The sequence below is a fragment of the Rhinopithecus roxellana genome, chromosome 1, assembly GCF_007565055.1.
Source record: "Rhinopithecus roxellana isolate Shanxi Qingling chromosome 1, ASM756505v1, whole genome shotgun sequence".
NCBI lineage: Eukaryota > Metazoa > Chordata > Mammalia > Primates > Cercopithecidae > Rhinopithecus > Rhinopithecus roxellana.
In genome coordinates, this window is record NC_044549.1 from 191,216,308 (window position 1) to 191,223,858 (window position 7,551).

General features: G+C 37.8%; 1 pseudogene; it reads right to left on the bottom strand.

The window, feature by feature from the left end:
• Positions 1 to 247: 247 nt before the first annotated feature.
• LOC104673846 lies at positions 248 to 7,006 on the bottom strand (annotated as a pseudogene).
• Between the last annotated feature and the right edge of the window lie 545 nt (positions 7,007 to 7,551).

Genomic DNA, 7,551 nt, shown 5'->3' on the forward strand with positions numbered 1-7,551 from the left:
GCTCTCGCTGGTCAGGCTGCAGCAGCTGACCAGCACCGATTGTCCGGCACTCCCTAGTGAGATGACCCCAGTACCTCAGTTGAAAATGCAGAAATCACCGGTCTTCTGTGTCGCTCGCGCTGGGAGTTGGAGACTGGAGTTGTTCCTATTCGGCCATCTTGCTCCCCCTTGAATTTTCTGATGTTATTTAAGATTAGTACATTGACTGAAGGCTTTCCCACATAAATGGCATTCATATGGCTTTTCTTCAGTGCATGTTCCTCATATCATCTAGGTCAGAAGATAGACTGAAGGCTTTCCCACATAGAAGACAAGCATGTGTTTCTCTTCAGTGTGAATTCTTTTATGTCCTCTAAAGCCAGAGCTTTGACTAAAGACTTCCCACTTTTATCACATTTATAACGCTTTTATCCAAGGTGAGTTCTCTCATGTCTTTGAGGGTTAAAGGATTGAATAAAGCCTTTCCCACACTGATGACACTTATATGGTCTCTCTCCCATGTGAGTTTTCTCATGTCTTCTAAGGTGAGAACACTGAGTGAAGGATTTTCCACATAGATGACATGCAGGTGGCCTCTCTCCAGTGTGAGTCATCTTGTGCCGTCTAAGGTGAAAGCAATTAGTATAGGCCTTTTCACATATGTTACATTGATACGATTTACCTTTAGTATGAATTTGTCTATGTGGTTTAGGGGACAACTGATTACTAAGGGATTTTCCACATTGTTTGCTGACGTAGGGTTTCTTTCCACTCTGAGGTAACAAACACTGAGTCATTGTGGAACTGTGAGTGCAATCTTCTCCCAATCATACATACATCAAAGGGATCCTCCAGAATGAGAGAGTTCTCCTTTAGGGACTAAGATTAAAAGCTCTTAATGATTTACCAACATACATCTATACATTCATTTCACCACCTTTGAATCCTAGACCAACCATTCAGTGGTAAAGCCCAGTTGAAATCTTTCCAATGTTAGTCGTGTGAAAGGAAATTAAATTTTGGCAACTCAAACTCATTTAATCAAAGGGAGAAATCAAGGTGGGAACAGGGTCACACAAACCTGCCTCCCCCTTCTGGTTCCTAAAAAATATGGCTACAAGAGGAAAAGCTACATGCCTCCCCCATATTTTGCCCACAAGGAAATTCCTCATGAGCTGTTAAAATTACACCATGGCAATGCAAACTGATAGCTTGTCTTTACAGGTGCAGTCATCCCCAGTTCACCAGACACAAAGGCATATCCGTTGTTTTCCCCTGCCCATTTTGCCTATGTTTGTCTTATATAAAATGCAGCTTTCCTGCATTATTCCTCTGCCTCATTTGTTTGGTCATCTCATGTAAACAAAATCCAGATTCACTCAGCCAGAAAATGCATGAATAACTATTTTTTCTACCCACCTTTTACATGAAATTGTGTACTTCTCAATCCCACCTTTCCCCTTTAATTTAGAAAAAATCACCTTTGGAGAAGATATACACCTGTCCCCCAGGTGCATGTCCTTAACTCTGGCAAATAAATCCCTAAAATGATTGAGACTTGTCTGTCATTTTTCTCGATTGACACTTGCATACACATTATCTCCTGAGACACAGATTTTTCTCTTTTGTAAGATCCCAACTGCAGAGTTATTCCATTAATTGTGATGTATCAATATCTTTCAAAGTCTGAGCATGCAATGTTATGCACTTGTTCTATTTTAAGATCTCATGTTCTGGTTTAGAACACAGGTCACTTTATTCACTGAATTCAAAGTATCAATTTTTTTTTGCTTAGAAAGCACTTAATGCAAGCCTAATTACACTCAGGTGACTGTGTGTCATTACTAACTTAACCCATTACCAAGTCTTTAACTTCGATGACTGGTGTACACAGCTATAAAACTCACCATTGTCATACCGGTGGATGCGTCTTTTCTGATAGGATGCATGGATATCGTGTGTTTTCTCTTAAGGGCACTTTCCTTGTCTGAAATAATTGAAAAATAAATTGTTACCTTGGTATTATGGTAATAAAATTGTTTGAAAAACCCCAAGGCCCATTTACTTTTCTTCAAAAATTGACACTTAGATGTGCAAATGTGTCAAATGAAGAAAATACTTCAATAGAAGAAACAGATTGTACAGCGTCAGCAATTAGAAAAGAGTTTTAAATTAAAATGTGAAAGGAGTTACAATGGAGATATCAGGCAGGTAGATAGAGGGATAGTCTTCACAGGGCTATCGGGAAAAGAGTCAGCATGTGACAGTTTAACCCCAACAAGTACATGAATTATCCTTTTCCCAAAAGTAAAGAAAAGGCAAGAGGACACAAGAGTAGCATCTGACATATGAACAAAGTGATAATAACTCTAAGGAATTCTGCTCCAGTCCTTAACCACTTTTAGAAATTACCACATCATTTAATAAAACGCTATTAATATTTGACTGTATTATTCATTGACAAAGCACCTCCCCCTATTAGAGCACAGGACCCTGTTGCTTACCCAGATTCTGGCCTGAGAAATTCTCTTCCTTCCCCAGGGCCTTTTCCTCCTCCGGCTGCAAAATTACATAGGATTTGCTTGTCTGGTACCCTGTAGTGGAAACGTACTTGTGTTTTGAGTTCACTGTCAATAATTTGCATTATCACCAACTGTAAGGCAGGCTATCAAGGAAGAAAAAAAACAGTGAAGGTCAGCTCAGGCCACAGACCTAGAACACAGAAAACTCCCCAGGATTTTTCTGACCCAACGTGAGACTAGAAAATAAATCCAAACGAAAGGTGCATCAGGAAAAGGAAATTTAAAACAATCAGGACCTATGAATGCTGAGTCCATGCCTAAGTTCCAAGACACAATGCATAATACACAGTCTTTTCAGAAAGTGATTAATTAAATCTCTGCACAGTATGTTTATTATTATTCTCATGCAGAACATAAAAAAACATTTGATTTACAAATATACTGGTGTTCTATACAGAAAAGATACTGCTATTGTTTCCACTAATTGGTCTCAGCCTAAGCATAGCGACTAAGCAGAAGAGTTATTTAGAAAATATTTAATTTAATACATTGAAAATATTCATTAAGTTCCCAGGTCTGTTCTGAGTACTAGAGACTGAGTACCAAGGAAACCATGAAATCCCTGTCAAGATTACATTCTAATTGAGTGACAAACTAATAAAACAAAATAAAATAAAATAAGATATTTCTTTCAGGCAGATTTAGAGAGCTCAACTTTTTTCGATAAAATCTGTGAGAGATCAGAGAAGAGATTAGAGTGAGATATGGGAAGCTGTTCCAACACTTATTGATGAATGAGTCAATGTGTGTCTACATAGTATGTGAATGTTGAGGGACTCACCGAGGACACCAGTCTGAGTTTTCCACATTCATCATCTCTGTACAGCTTTCTCTTGGATGTGTCCATCATGGCCCATCTTCCTGGGTGAAGTCAATAGCTACATCTTCAAACGTCACTTTCTTCTAAAAATCACAGACATTTTAGTTTAGACAGAGAATCCCTTTTAATGTCCAGAGGAGGAAGGCTGAATGACAAGGTAGGACCTGGTATGCAGAACACTCAGTGTTTTAGGTTCCAGCCGTTCATTCTCAATACTAGGCTGGTATCTGCCTTTCAGATTCACTCACAGAGACATACCCACTCTAATCCATTAAACTTTACTTAAAGAAATATCGCATGAGGTGTGGCATAATACAGCCGATATTTTCAGTAATGCATTAATCACCTGTACATAACTGATGATAAAATTTTCACTTGAACCTTCATAAAATAACAAATTTACTATGAATTTCAAGTAAATTACAGATTTTGTCACAAGGCAAATAACCATGATTTACTACTTTTTAAACATGACCGTGATTAAATAATTATTTCTCTAGATGAACCACAGGTTTCTCACCAATCAAATGGTTAAAAGACCTATTATGTGCTTTGAATAATCTAAAGAAGTAATAGAAAACATGTTTCCTATCTAGCAAATATTTATTAAATACATCATTGGTCCCTTATTCATTAAAAAGTTAGAAAGTAATGAACCAGACTCCAGCATTCTTCAGAACTGAAAAGTTTTACAGAATATAGATTCAATTCATACATATAGTCATCTAATGTTATGTAATTCAGGTGTTCATGACAAGGCTTAAAGACAGTCCAGCAGCACAAGACAAGACGGCGAGGCTGCGATACTGAGGAAGTCTTAGTCTGATGATTCCTGTGATATGAAGCCTCCTGTTCTCAACTTTCTCTGGACAATCCAAACATCAGTTATCACTGCCTCTTTTTAACTTTACTTGTCACTTGGCTTGTTCAAGGCTAAAAAGGCCTCTTTACTGTTTTGTTTTTTTTCTAACCAGCCTTATAAAGCATTTCCACAGAACCCTAAATTGTACTCGATCTACTATATTCCTTCTCCTGAGTGTGCAACCATAATTAAGTATTGTATTTCTTAATGTTACTTTCAGTTACCAGAAGGCAAAAGGTTAATTATCAAAAGGTAAAAGGAATGGGGATAAGAATAATAATGACTTCCTTTGTTGTCCTTTTGCAAAGTTTTTAAAAGCACAAATATATTTTATCAAACCCCTCCTTTTTCCTCAACACTGTGCAGCTCTTGCCCAAGGCCTAGCACACGGGATTTATTGAACTCAGCTGCTAGAACATCAGCCTTATTGTGGGCTGTGATCTTCTGCTCTTCAGCTCTCTATTGCCTGCATTCATCACAATCCTAAGTCTATTTCCCAACAGGACATTAATGGTCTCAATTATTTCCCTGTGAGGTTATAGGATGGATAGAAGAAAAGAAATACAAAAATGAGACCTCTCATATCTTTTTTGTAAAAGCCTGAATAGGGCGGGAATAAAGCAGTGTATATTAGAAATTATATTGACATTTTAGGTTAATTCTTTTTGGTCTGAGGTCACATGTTATTCGCCGGCATCGTGTTGGGTGTTGCCTAGAGCCTCAGAAAACTTAATTGGAGGGCCGGATACCTGAGTCTCCACTCAAATTAGTGAAACACCCATTTCTCTACTAAAAATACACAAATAGCTGGGCATGGTGGTGCTTGCCTGTAATCCAGCTACTCAGGAGCTGACAGAGAATCGCTTGAACCCAGGAGAATTACAGTGAGCCGAGATCCTAACACTGCACTCCAGCCAGGGCGACAGAGCAAGACTCTATCAAAAAAAAAAAAAAATCTGTTTTAGATGGGGATAATCATTCAGGATTTATTTCACTTGGAGGGTCAACACTCTCATCCTGCTACTCCCTTAAAATCCCCTGCATCAGAAATTCGCAGGAGTACCCTGGGTCTGGGTTTCTGTCTGTCTCTGATAAAATCACAGTCCCTCTAGGATGCTCAGAAAATACACAATGACTTAGGGCGAGAGAAATTTAGCAGCTCAATCTGATATTTTACTAAGGTGGTATCTAAATCTTGCAATCTGGTTTATATTAGTCTTTGTTGTTGCATATCTCTGATATCATGATACATATTTGCTGAGAAATGCCGAGTTCCATGTGTATATTCATACATAGATATGTAGGTATAAGATGCTATGTTTATATAATGCATGGTTTTGAGAGGGGGAAAACATGCATGTATATATTCCTGCTAAAATATAAAAATAATTAAATATATTTTATGTACAAATGATAATTATATGTCATAAACAAAAAATTAACTGACCCATTGTACATGAAGTCCAGGAAAGTAAAGGGTACTTTGTATTAATTGACATGTGTTTACGATACATAAATTCCTTATTTAACCCTTATAATAACCGTCTGATTATAGTTTATTTTCAGTTTTAATAATGATCAACACAGTTTGAAAAATATGACAAAATTACAAAACTAGAAAATGACACAGCAATACTTTTCATTATATTCTGCCTTGTCACTGCCTCTTCTTGCTTTTTTACAAAATTACTCCCCTAACCAAGGTTCTCTATGATTCTGGGGACTCCAGGATTTAGACCCCAGTTCCCAAACTTCACTGTGTCTATTTTTACTGCCACATTTTAATGCACATTTACAGACTTCAACAAGCACTTTTCAATGTCAACTTTTTTCTTATTCCTTGGACTATTTCCTACATCTGTTCATCAAGACTCCAGTAACATATGACTCCATCTGCCCGTCCCTTCCATGAATGTACCTGACAGTACATGTATTATGTAGTTATAATTCAAGCAGAACAGATATTCCTTCAAAAAAATAAGGTATTAGAGAATGTCTACAAAGCTTCAGTGAAACCAGCTGTAACCCTTAATATTATTGCCATGTAAACTCTTCTCAATATCAAAAAGATTTGGACTTTGAGAATATTTGTGTGTGATTAAACCAAACATGAACTAAAATAATTTAAAGGGTCATATACAGACGTGTGCAGGGACAAAAAAGGACACATATTATAAGAAAATTAAACACACTTATTTCATAAAGGACTCTGTGTGGAATCTATAAAAACATTTCAAGATAAGAGATTAAATATATTTCAAACACTACATACCCAAGCAATCTTTAGGATACATTTTTAAAAACTTATGTTATGTTCTAAAATTCCACTAATTCATGGAAAAAATGTATTGACAAACTTCTCACCAGGCAGATAACAACTACGTATTTGGTGACTTCAAGATGAGAGCCTGGCAGCTTAGTATCTCCCTCCAGATCTCTCTCTCTCTCTCTTTTTTTTTTTTTGACAGAGTTTCGCTCTTGTTGCCCCGGCGTGGAGTGCAATGGTGGAATCTCAGCTCACTGCAACTCCACCTCCCTTTCAAGCTTTCTCCTGCCTCACGCTTCCAAGTACTGGGATGACAGGCATCGCCACCACACTTGCTAATTTTGTATTTTCAGTCGAGACGGGGTTTCTCCATTTTGGTCAGGCTGGTCTGGAACTCCTGACCTCAGGTGATCCCCCCACCTCCTCTCAAAGTGCTGGGTTACAGCGTGGAGCCACAGTCCCGGCCCGATCTCTTCAAAAGTCTGAGGAAGAACCATCTGTCATCCTCAATATTACCTTAATATTTGAAGGACACCATACAATTAGAGGCTGACTTGCGACTTCCTAGCCCTTTCAGGGCTGTTTAGGCACATCTTAGTGAAGTATTAGGAATGCAGTATTAGTTCTCAAGTTCCTGGACACCAAAACCATGTTCTCCAACAGATCTTCAGTAAAACTAGCTGATGTCTATATTCTTTTGCCTGTCCTTTCCCTTCCTTTTAATTCAGAACTGCGGTCTCGAAAAGAGCTATTATTTAGTAGATTCTCTCAATTCTCAACACCAGCGCTATACAGTGTTGAGTAACATCTCAGGTGCTAGGGAAACAGCAGCTGACATTCTAGCAATGCACAAATAGAAAAGCAAAGATCACCACAGAGTAAAAGCGAATAGATTTTTTAAAAGTATGAAACCAAAACGAACATATATCAGATTACATCATAAATGGAAAATCCTATTATTGACTGGATTGCAAGTCAAACCTCTCATGGCTTCAACATCCAATATATTCAAAGCAGTTCAGGAATGGTGAAAGTGGAATGG